This window comes from Eubalaena glacialis, chromosome 11 (assembly GCF_028564815.1).
Source record: "Eubalaena glacialis isolate mEubGla1 chromosome 11, mEubGla1.1.hap2.+ XY, whole genome shotgun sequence".
NCBI classification, from domain to species: domain Eukaryota; kingdom Metazoa; phylum Chordata; class Mammalia; order Artiodactyla; family Balaenidae; genus Eubalaena; species Eubalaena glacialis.
Window position 1 is genome coordinate 43,921,825 of NC_083726.1, and position 12,374 is coordinate 43,934,198.

At 40.9% G+C, this 12,374-nt stretch overlaps 1 protein-coding gene across 2 annotated transcripts in view; it reads right to left on the reverse strand.

Moving 5' to 3' along the window:
- The window catches only part of GLIPR1 (GLI pathogenesis related 1), a 44,744-nt gene extending 32,973 nt beyond the window's left edge, over nucleotides 1–11,771 (reverse strand). For both annotated transcript variants that reach the window (XM_061204208.1, XM_061204207.1), the window contains exon 1: nucleotides 11,704–11,771. The gene's annotated coding sequence lies outside the window, so the exon portion shown is untranslated. The remainder of the gene's footprint in view (nucleotides 1–11,703) is intronic.
- Between the last annotated feature and the right edge of the window lie 603 nt (nucleotides 11,772–12,374).

The window sequence follows — 12,374 nt, forward strand, 5'->3', positions numbered from 1 at the left end:
TAAAGACAGGAGATCATAAGTAAAAGTTCACCAAACCATTAGCTTTACAGGTACAACAGCTTCAGGGCCAGGCACCTAAAATACCTGGCCCCCCACAGGGGACATTCCTAGGGGCCCGTCATTAAAACGCTGACCTAGGGACTGTTGTTTTAGTTGTAATCAACTGGGACACTAGAAAAGAGGTTGCCCTTCAAGGGCCTATGATGATTTGTCAACATCAATTCAAATGCCTTCATAATCCACCCCTAAAGTTATGCTCCCTTATAGGCCCCTTCCAGAACTGATGGGACTCCAAGACTCCAAAGGATTCCCTGGGAAAGTGCTATGCTATTTTCTTAAACAGCCAAGGGAAGTTAAAATTAAAATGAATAAGAAACCAGAGTCTGCAGAGGGGAATCCTGGTAAAACTGGCAGAAGCCAGTTGAAGGGTAAGAATTCTTACCACAATCTCCTGAATCTCTGTAATGCTCAGCTGAGAGAGAAAAGTAAAATTTCACGTTGTCCCTTTCTTTCCAAATCCAGACCTACTGGTTATTGATGCTTCCTCTCCCAGGGACAACTATTGCCTTCTTGCTTGTCTAGTTTTGTGTCCTAAGAGCTTGGCTTGGCTTTCTGCCTGCCTGGGACAAGCAGGCTATTGGTTCTTTAGCTATCTATGGGAGTGACTCTAGATCTTGGGAAGGTGGTAACTTGCACACTAAGATGCCTTTTGGGTCCATGGAGTTATTTAATAGTGCCAGAAATATTTACTGTCTGTTTGACAGATTTCAAATCCTTTGAAAGGATTTAATAACTTTATTTTTTTATTTTATTTTTTTAACATCTTTATTGGAGTATAATTGTTTTACAATGTTGTGTTAGTTTCTGTTGTATAACAAAGTGAATCAGCTGTATGCATATGTATATCCCCATATCCGCTCCCTCTTGCGTCTCCCTCCCACCCTCCTCATCCCACCCCTCTAGGTGGTCGAAAAGCACGGAGCTGATCTCCCTGTGCTATGCGGTTTCTTCCCACTGGCTATCTATCTTACATTTAATAGAGTATATATGTCAATGTTACTCTCACTTCGTGCCAGCTTACCCTTTCCCGTCCCTGTGTCCTCAAGTCCATTCTCTAGGAGTCTGCCTTTATTCCTCTCCTGCCCCTAAGTTCATCAGAACCATTTTTTTTTAGATTCCATATATATGTGTTAGCATACGGTATTTGTTTTTCTCTGAAAGGATTTAATAACTTTATGATCAGAAATTTGGCCGAATTGGAAACTGATATTCAGAGCCTAAAGGGAATTTTCTTAAGCCTCCTCCTCTAAGCTAAAGTGAAACCATGTCCCCAGAGAGAAAGAAGAACTACCTAAAACCCTCATAAAAGGATTTTGGGTGGATCAGCCTCTGGTGTCATTTAAGTTACAACCCAATTGCTTAAAGACAGTTGCTCTTAATTCCTTATCTCTAAATTCCTTGTAAAACTAGAAATGCAGTTTCGGAGGCAGTTCAAAGTTCACTTATTCCTTTACCAATCCCAAAACCCCCCCTCTCAGAGGTCTGTAAATATTAGCCTTGGGAAACCAAAGTCCTTCTTGGAGGAACTTGCATTCCTTCCCTGTGCTTTGAGATATAAATATTCTATAAACTTAAAGGAAGTAATTCTTGTTAGAAGGAAAACAAAAGGGGGAAAGGTAATTTGAAACTTGGGCAAATAGAAAAATCTTTTAAGTGCTTCTCCACAGATATTATTGAAAGGCTTTAACCAGGTAACCTTAACTTATTCCATCTACCAGAAAAACTTAGATTCAACTTTTATAACAAATGAGCTTTACATGATTGTACCTGTCTCATGGCTGAAATTTTAGAACAAGTCTATAAGGTCTTTGCATCTGTCTGTATGTTCATGTGTGTTTATATAGATAGTAGATGTGAGATATATATCTATCACTGGATGGTATTGCTAAGATTAATTTGTAGAAGAGCTCTATCTAATTGGCTTAAAAAGCACTTATATAAATTAAAATAACAGAAACTAAGCTAATGTGATCTAGGATTATGTTGTGTTTACATAGGTATATAAGTGTTTTGGAAATTATGTGAAATTCCTGAAAATCTGATATGTCCTGATATAATATTATCAGTCCTAAGGCCAGTTATTATCTATTGGGCTGCATCCCTCAGGCCTGCAAGTCCTGTACTTGCCCAGCCTCAAGATCAAAGAAAGAGCCCGGAGATGTTACCCAGTCCAAGCTTGTACTGCTCACCCTTTGGCAGGCTAATAAATCAAGAGACAAGTTGTTGGGACAAGCAATAGTGACTTTATTTGGAAAGCCACCAGACCAAGATGTTGGGCTCATGTCCCAAAGAACCATCTTGCCCGAGTTAGAATTCAGGCTTCTTTTATACTAAAAGGGGAGGGAGTGAAGACCAGCATTTCCTGGTTCCCATCAGCCTCTGGAGGGGTTGTGTTAATTTCTTCCCTCCTGCTGTCATTCACAGGTGGGCCTGGTCAGGATGTTTTCTGTGAGCTGAACAAAGGTATTTTAGCTTAATGCTCATTACCTGGGAGGCAGAGTTCCCGGGGAGATGGACCCTTATGTATAACTTAAGCTGATGGGCAACATCCCTTTAGTGATTAACTTGAAATACAAAAGGTTCTTCCCTATTACAGTACCCTACTGTCAATATCCCTTCCAGTCTTGTGGAGAAAGGGATGAAGACTTCCCTGGCTTTCTGCTGAATGGAAGTGATGAATATTCCTTAGAATCTTTAGTCAGGCCTTTTTTATCTACAACTATTTGAACCTGATGAAACCCCTTAGCACTTTGTTATCTAATTTGTAATTGAACTTGGGGTTTTTGTTCCAGTTCCCAATACATATACTAAATTCCTGTGCTATTTATTTGGACATAAATAGGTAGGTTGACTCTTCTCCAGCTACAGTGAAATTACCATCTACTTCAGCTGGATAGGCAGACCTGTTGGGGGCAAACTCATGAAGAGGTTAGTATAGTGCCCAAAGTTTTAATGTAATTGGCAACTGCTGGGTCTCTTAGAGCATTTATAGATTCTCTCGCCTGGGCAGACACCTGGAAATGGCCTACCATACAATATTTCAAAGGGGCTTAATTTAAACCTGCTTCTGGGTGCCACCGATCTGTATCAGGGCAACTGGCAAGGCCTTATCCCAGGTTAAATTAGTCTCGACATATTTTAGAGATGTTCTTTTTTAATGTATGATTCACTTTCTTGGTTTTTCCTGTTGATTGTGGTCTGCAGGATGAAAGTAGTTTCAATGCCTTAACCCAAATCCGGGGATAATTTCCCTTAGGAGGGCTTTAACCACTTCAGAGACTTCTGTCCAGGTGGGATATGCTTCCTCCCATCCTGAAAAAGTATCCATAAACACTAGCAGGTTATCAGAAATTTCCTGCAGTTCAGGGTATTTGAGTAAAATCTATTTTCCAGTCCTCGGTGTGGCAGGTTCCTCTGTTTTGAGTCCCCATCTGGGGAGGTCTGATGGCAGTCTTTTTATTATTTTTAGACTGTGATGTCAAGCTGTTCTGGTGGAAAGCTTCAGGGTGAGGTCTATCAGAAAGTTAATCAGCTCATTCCCCACTGTCAATTTTTAAATGGGGCTCCTGTGCAGAATTAGGCACCTCAAGTCCAAGGGAGCCCCTGGGCTTCTTTGTTCATCATGTTCCTCTCTTTCTACTATATGAGAGCCTCTTTTATTGTTTTTCTTATGGTTTGGCCTAGGGCAATCTGTTTTCTAATGTTCTTTCTCCTTAGAGGAAGCGCATGTTCCTTCTCGAATAGTGGCTTACCTCTCTTCAAGTAACTAGCCTTCTGGGAATCCAATATTGCTGTCCAAAAAGTGGCGTTTTGTTTGCATCTTCTTTCTTTGTTCACCCCGTTGAACACTTTAAAAGCAACATCCACCAATTGAGAAGGATTTATTCCAAATGCACCATCTAATTCTTGCAATTTCTCCTGGTATCTGAAGCAGTTTGCCCTCCCTGCCCCCCCCCAAAAAAGAGCAAGTTTACCATTCTTATATTTTCAGGGGCCTCACAATCTGCATTAAGATGATGTCAGTAGGCCTGATAAATCCTTTCCAAAAATTCAGAGAGGTCTTCATTTGTTTTTTTGCTGAGTTTCCTGAATTTTGTTCAAACTCTTTTGCTTTGGTTCCCTCTTTCAAAGCCCTGCCAAGATGCACTAAGTACTGCTCTAACAAGGGCATTCTTCCCTCATTGGGGCTCCAATTTGGCTCAGCTGTGGGTGCTGCCAGTTGGCCTTCAGGTGTAGAGGATCCTCCCTATAAATGAGTGTTGCAATCTTTCCAGTTAAATAAGTCTGAGAAACCCAGCTGGCTGGTCATTTGCATTTAGCCCTCATGTGAGGTAACAGGAATGGAAAGTGCCCTGCCCTGGGAGTGGCTCCTGGCCCAAACTGGGTGCCCTGTGGGGTCTTAGATGGTGATACCTGACCAAGTCCCTGTGCCCTAGAAACTAACACGGGATTTTTTCTTTTTTTAAGTTTACTGAAGTATAGTTGATTTACAATTTTGTGTTAATTTCTGCTGTACATCTAAGTGATTCAGTTATGTATAACTTTTTTTCATATTCTTTTCCATTATGGTTAATTGCAGGATATTGACTGTCGTTCCCTTTGCTATACAGTAGGACCTTGTTTATCCATTCTATATATGATAGTTTGCATCTGCTAATCTCAAACTCCAAATCTATCCCTCCTCCACCCCCCCTCCCTTGGCAACTATAAGTCAGTTCTCTATGTCAACACAGGATTTTCTAATTGATCCTTAGAAGGAGGGGAAGTCGTGAGCTCAGTCAGTGGAGTTAGGTTTGAAGCAACATATTCTCACTCTCATTCCCTTCTTTTTATTTTCCCTGATGTAATAAGACAAATACTTGAACATAAAGGATTTCATCATTCTTCCCTGCTTCTGTACAAAATTGCTATAGTCATTCAAAAGCCACTGTAAAACCATAAATAGCAGTTGATCATCTCTAACCATTAAAGGGATGCCTTTTTGCTTTGGCATCAACCAGCTGGGATTACAATGCAATTGAAAAGAAACTTGGTTACTGCTGTGACATACAGTTTAAGATAATTACTAAAATTATTAGTGATATCATTTACCAGGATATTCCAGGACTTTAGAAGTTCCATATAATTTCCAGAATGTGTATATTAAGTGTTTACCCATGATACAATCTAAGAAGTTTTATCACCATTTATTTGACAGTGCTTCCCATGTAATTTAACATACCAAGTAAGCCTAGTTAGTTTAATATTCCTCTCTCTGAGATGGACAGAATCCAAATAATTTGAGGTGTTCCAGGGACCCTTTGGAAAATCTCAAAAGTTAACTAGAGGTCAAGTGAGCTTCATTTAGAATTTGATCTTTGGGAAGCTTGTCAAAAATATCAAAAATTGTGGCTTCCCTGGTGGTGCAGTGGTTGAGAGTCTGCCTGCCAATTCAGGGGACTCGGGTTCGAGCCCTGGTCTGGGAGGATCCCACATGCCGCGGAGCAACTGGGCCTGTGAGCCTGCGCATCTGGAGCTTGTGCTCCGCAACGAGAGGCCGTGACGGTGAGAGGCCCGCGCACCGTGATGAAGAGTGGCCCCCGCTCGCCGCAACTGGAGAAAGCCCTCGCACAGAAACGAAGACCCAACACAGCCAAAAATAAATATTTATAAAAATATATATATATCAAAAATTTTAACCAGTGATAATAAAAGATCTCAATGGCAAATACAGATCACTTAAAGAAACTCAGTTACCAAAAGTTCAATATTTCAAGAAAACTTTGTCCTCTTAGAGAACCAAATTCAGGTTTTGTACCACTTTACCTTTAAAATTCTATTTCTTAAGTTCAATCTTACCTTAGCCAATCCTGACAATGCACAAAACTCTTTCAGCGTTCCTCCTGCACAAGCGTTCCACAACTTCCTGTATCCTTATTCATCTGTTCCTTTCTTTTCCATTTAGAAACAACCAGCTCTAGGACAGAACCACCTTTTTCCCTTTAACAAAATGTATTTTCATGCTGAAACCATGCACGTCAGACTGGGACTTGAACCCACGTGGCCAGGACTCGAACCCAGCCAAAACCCACAGTCTTTCAACTGAGATCACACACCTGGTTTTGGGACTTAATGAAACATCAGGTTCTTGATGTCGCATCACAGGAAGAATTCAGTGAGTGACAAAGTGATTGGTAAGAAGTGGATTTATTTAGAGAGAAACACACTCCACAGACAGAGTGTGGGCCATCTCAGAAGGTGAGAAAAGGCACCAGGGTATGGAGTTGTCAGTTTTTATAGGGGTGGGTAATTTCATAGGCTAATGAGTGGGAGGAATATTCCAGCTATTTTGGGGAAGGGGTGGGGATTACCAGAAGTTGGGCCACCGCTCACTTTTTGACCTTTAGGGTCAGACTTAGAACTGTCATGGTGCCTGTGGGTGTGTCATTTAGCTTGCTGATGTGTTACAGTGAGCTAAACTGAGGCTCAAGGTCTAGTGAAAGTCAACTTGTCTGCCATCTTGGACCCATTTGTTTCTAATCAGTTTATGTCATGTTCTCGGGCTATGTCATTCTTCCAAAGGTTGTGCTCTGTCCTCTTCCCTCCTGTTTCAATTCCTCATTCATTCTTTGCTGAAGACAAACATCCTACAGTTTTTCATACTGAAATGTTTCCCTTATAATTCTTAACCTTAAAACCTTAATCTCTAGTGAAAACCAAGATGCAAGTAATTGTAAACTGTCATACCAGCGTTTCCTGATTGATAAACTTACGTTCTAATATTTTGTCCTATTTGAAATGACCCAGATAGTCAATGAATTCTCTTCTTTTAACTTAGTTTAAAGTTATAAAAATCTGGAGAGACTATTATAGATAGACATTCCCAAAACATAATTATTCCTATAGAGTTCACCTAAAACTCTTACCTCATTTACCTCTATTTTATTTACTTAAAAGCTTTGTCGTATTGTTATTTTTCTTGCTGACAAACTTTGTAACAGGAATAATAAAGTCTTATTTGATTTCTAGTAAACCTGGGTGCAATAAAAGTATTATACTTAATGTTGATAACCCTAAAGATAGGTCTGTATTAATCAAACCAACAAGCTCAAGCTAACTTTAATACTAGATACTAATTCAATACTGAATATTTCCTAGATCACATGAACCCAAAATTTATTCTGGCCAGTTTTATATTTTGAGCATTTATATAAGCACTTAATTTCCTTTAAGTCAATCAAGCAGAGCTCTTTCACAAATTAATATCGGTAATGCCACACATCTATAACACACCTACAAACATAGACCTCATAGCTCCCATTCCAAAATTTCAGCCATGAATCAGATACAACAACGTAAAACTCAGTTACAAAACAGATTGGATTCAAATTGGGTTTCTAGCAGATGAGACAAATCAAGCTCACCTGTTTAGATGGCTAAGCCCTTTTTACTAATATTTATGGAAAAGACACGTCTATTTCTATTTGTAGCTTTTGCTGATTTTAGGAACCAAGTGGAAACTTTTTCTTCCTGGGAATGTCTCACTCTTCAACAAGGACAGGTTTTTTTTTCTTTTTTCCTGTTCTTTTCCTCCCTTTGACATCAGTAAAAGTTTTAAATATCACAAAGCTGATTTGGGTGTGAGGCAGGAGACAGATGGGCCCTCAGGGCAAATGGTCAGAGTTCGATACTCCGAGACCAGAATAACAGGACAATTGAGAGAGGAAGCTGGGCCCTGCCCAGATAGAAGATAAGAGACCACGAATTCTTCATTCTCGAAGTCAGGAGACCTTCCCGACTACACATGTGCAGAAGGGCTCCCTGGAGGTCAAAAGGGGAGTGATGCCAAGTTGCCAAACCTACCCTTAGGCCTCTTCGGTAGAATCCATCTTGGCTAAGAGATGCGCGTGCACACATGGGAAAATCCTGAGCTATACTCAATACAGACTTTGAACCAGGCAAATCAAAATGATTGGCCAAAGGAAATCCGGAAGAAATGCCCCATAGAAGTGATTCAAATTGCCACGAGGGTGCGATTCTCTTTCTGAGCCCGCCCGTGTGTCTATCCACATGTACTGTACTTCTTTTTTCTCCTAATAAATACTTTACTTGTTTCACTACTTTCCGTCTTTGTGGGAATTCTTTTTCTGCAAAGCCATAGGGCCAGGGCCTTGTCACTGACCACTGGTCTAGTGGCTAGGATTAGGTACTCTCATTGCTGTGTCCCGACCTCAATCACTGGCCGGGAACCGAAACCCTGCTTCAAGCCGCTGCAGGCCGAGACCACCCAAGATCAGGTGTAAATGGAGAAACAGTACTAAACAAAATGAAAAACCCAAAGGGCAAACAGAAAATCCTAAATAAACCCTCAAGTTTGGTCTTGGGGTTTTACACATACCAATGACACAGGAGACCATAAACAACATAATTAACACAGCTACAGTAGCAGTACATGGTGCACAGGGTCCCAAGCTAACCCTGCCTACACCCCTTGTGGAGATCCGAACAGGTACTGTGGTCACACATTGTTACAATAAAACAGCATCTTCCTCTCACCCATGAGTTCACAGCTATAATCAGATCACTTATCCAAAATGCGCCTCAGAGGACTTTCTTTAGGGATAGTTGAAACATTCCCCATTTTTAAAGACAGAAATTCAAGACCAACAAAACACAAACTGCACACACAAATGCTAGTATCCAAATAAACAAATGAACAAGTTCACAAATCCGGTAAAAGTCCAAAAACTCTTTCCTCTCTCCAACAGGTACCCTACTCAAATACAAAACAGATTTGCTTGTTCTGGAGAAAAAGCCCCAGATGGAGAGGAAATAAAGTTTCCAGTTGTACACACCGGAGGGACTTACCCTACTGCATGGAGCCTGTCAGCTGCTCCCAAACGTTGATTCCTGTTCCAAATGCCAAGCACTGGGGCAGCTGGTGCTGCTTTGGGGAATTTTTTTTTTTTAATATCTTTACTGGAGTATAATTGCTTTACAATATTGTGCTAGTTTCTGGCTTTGGGGAATTTTGAAGGGAAGATCCTCAGCACAAGTGATCCCGCAGCTGCTAGGGCCTTACCCGAAAATTCCCCAATCCGGCCGGCTAGCCAGGAGTAGCAAGGATCCTGGCTGGCTGTGCCACAACTTGTATCCTAGTCCAAGCTTGTACTGCTCGCCACATGACAGGCCAATAAACCAAGAGAGGAATTGTTAGGGCAAGGAATGCCGACTTTACCTGGGAAGTCAGCAGACCAAGAAGACGATGAACTCCTCTCTCAAAAAACCATCTTGCCTGAGTTAGAATTCAAGCTTCTTTTATACTAAAAGGGGAGGAAGTAAAGTCCCGCATTTCCTGGTTCCCATCAGCCTCTGGAGGGGATGTGTTAATTTCTTCCCTCCTGCTGTCATTCACAGGTGGGCCTGGTCAGGATGTTTTCTGTGAGCTAAACAAAGGTATTTTAGCTTAATGCTCATTACCTGGGAGGCAGAGTTCCCACAGATGGACCCTTATGTATAATTTAAGCTTATAGGTAACATCCTTTTAGTGATTAACTTGAAACAGAATACAAAGTTTCTTCCCTCTTACAGAGTCAGTGACAGAGATGTCAATGGTTTAGTGGGTAGGGGGGGATCTTCCGTGTCTGAAGCAAGGTCCTGGAGCAACACTCCACTGTGTGTGACAGACAGCAGGCAGGACATGGCAGTAGTCGTTGCTATGGGGTGGTGGGCAAGGGGCGGGGGCACTGGGGCAAAGGGGAGAAGTTACCAGTTATAGAGGGAATTGACCTCAGGTTGGCTCTTTGGTTATCAGGGAGAACAGCAGAGGAGCTTGCCCTTAACTGTCTGTCCCTTTGATAAGCTATCCCTAATCTTTAGAACAATCACTAGCTGGGGCCTGGGACAAGTATCTAGGCATTTACTGATTAGAAACTATGATTAAGAGGAAAGATCAGTCCTGTGAGGAGGGTGTAGGTAAAGCAGAACTAGGAGCAAGGGCTGTACAGAGAGCAAGAGAACGACCATCTTGGGTGAACTGATCAGATATTATCATAAAACATTATGTGTTACAGAAATAACCGAATATCCTTGAAAATTCCATTATAATGCACTCTCATCAGATCTTTAATAATGAACATTTTTCAAAAGTCTTTTGTCATTTACAGAGTTACTGTTTTACTCAGATGCTTTTGCAGAAGTGTTTCTGCAAAAATATTTCATCTTCAGAGAAATTCATGCAAAGGATTTTGACAAGTACAGGTTTCTGATAACTTTAAGATCATAAAACTGAACTGGGTAAAATTTCCAAAACTAATGGAACAACTAGATTCAAGCAGAACAAGTATTAATTACATCAGACTGAATAAACTGATGAGGATGATTATAATTTTTATGACTTTCTGTTTTAAATATTGCCAATTCTTTCATGTTTTGCTTTTCCAAATTTAAAGAAACTTCTCTCAAGCTATCTATGTCTTGCAGCATTTTCGTAAAGGATACCTTTGTAAACAAAGATGAAATATTTACTTTTTCTCCCTACCTGATCCCTCCAGAATTTGGAAACCCTTAAGTATTCTTCTCACGGCAATACAGTTAGTTATTTGCATAAGTTCAATAAGAATCTGTTCTGCTTGTAACAGGACACAGTTGAAAACATGGGCTATATTACCAGGATTTGACTGGATTGTCATATTTGACAGAGATATGCATAGACTCAGATATGACCAGACAGCTTTAAGGAACTAAGGTTGACTTTATGGAGCCAATAAAGCCCCTTGGAAAAATCAACCTGGTACCTTGTTTCAGCAAGGCAGTCTTAAAAAGAGCTTATATAGTCAATATAAATTATCAGGCCAAGTTTAATGCAAACAAATTAGTTTTACCAAGGTTATCTTTGATAAAAATGGGGGGGATGGTAGAGAGAAAAGTTTTGTTTTTACCTTTCTCTATATTAGATTCTAATCCTGTTAATTATCTTTGTGGATTTGTACATATCTGTAAATTGGACTGGATCCTGAATTCTAATTTCCTCAAATATCTGGACTCTCCAAACAAACATTTCCAATTTTTTCCCATCCTTCTGATTTGGAATCAGTAAGAACAAAGACTACCCTTGAATCTCCTTGAAAGGTCCTCCTCACTACCTAGATGGCAGTCAAACTTCAGGGGCTTGAGCCTTGGGTACACATTTCACAGCTAAAGAAGACTACACCTGACATCTGCTCTGGTACAAATGCTGGAGACCTTCAGATCACATTGATGAGGAGGAGAAGTAGCTGATATCAGTGTAGACTGCTTCCTCTTGAGACACCAGAGTTTTCCTCTCAAGCAGAGCCAGCCATATCAAGTTAGATTAGTAACACACACCTCACTGTCTCTTGCTCACAACTGCCTAAAATAAGACCACAAAGCTTTGCAAAATCACCCTGCAATAAACCCTTACTTTGCTCCAAGCACCTGCTGTCAGAGTTTGGCTTTCTGCGCTGCGGGCACACCAGCCCGTTGCTTGGTTACAATCTCCACCTATGATCTTTCCCGTCTCAGTACATTACAGCCCAGTCTTCCAAATTCTCAGGCCAACATCTAGGAGTCACCCTTGAAATATATACAGAATTCAACCACTTCTCACCATTCCCCTTCTACCAATCTATCTTCACCTCTCACCTGGATTATCACGATGACCTCCTAAGCAGTCTTCTCGCTTCCTCCTCTGTCCCCTACCTTATGTTCTCCTCCCAGCAGTCAGAATTATCCTTTTACAGTGTAAGTCAGTTATGTCACTCCTCTGATCACTTGGAGATGAGCAACATGAGGAAATAGCCTCCGCATTTTTTCCATTTTTGCTGGATGGGTGGCATCAGACACATACAGCTTCTGGGGTTTGCAGTTTAATTGCTGACAGCCAGCTTTCTAGAATTGCTGACAGCCAGCAGTTGTAGAAAAGTCCTGTTGTTGGCATTTCTTACATAGCATCAGCAGTGATGATGGTTTTCTTATCAACCAGACCTGGGCATTGCTCTAGGAAGCTGAGTCTGGGGATTGTTTTTCCAGCCCCCTCAATCATTCTGTCAGCTACCTTATTTGTTTTAGTAAATGATTTTTCTGCTTAATTTTGCCAGAGTGGCTTCTTTTGTTTGCAACTAAGAATCCTGACTTCTTTTTTTTTTTTTTTTCTCACACCCAGTGTCTTGCGGGATCTTAGTTCCCCAACCAGATATTGAACCTGGGCCCTTGGCAGTGAAAGTGCAGAGTCCTAACCACTGGACCACCAGGGAAGTCCCAAGAATCCTGACTTTTTGAGGAGGAAAAAAAAATCTATCAGTCCACCTCAGAAG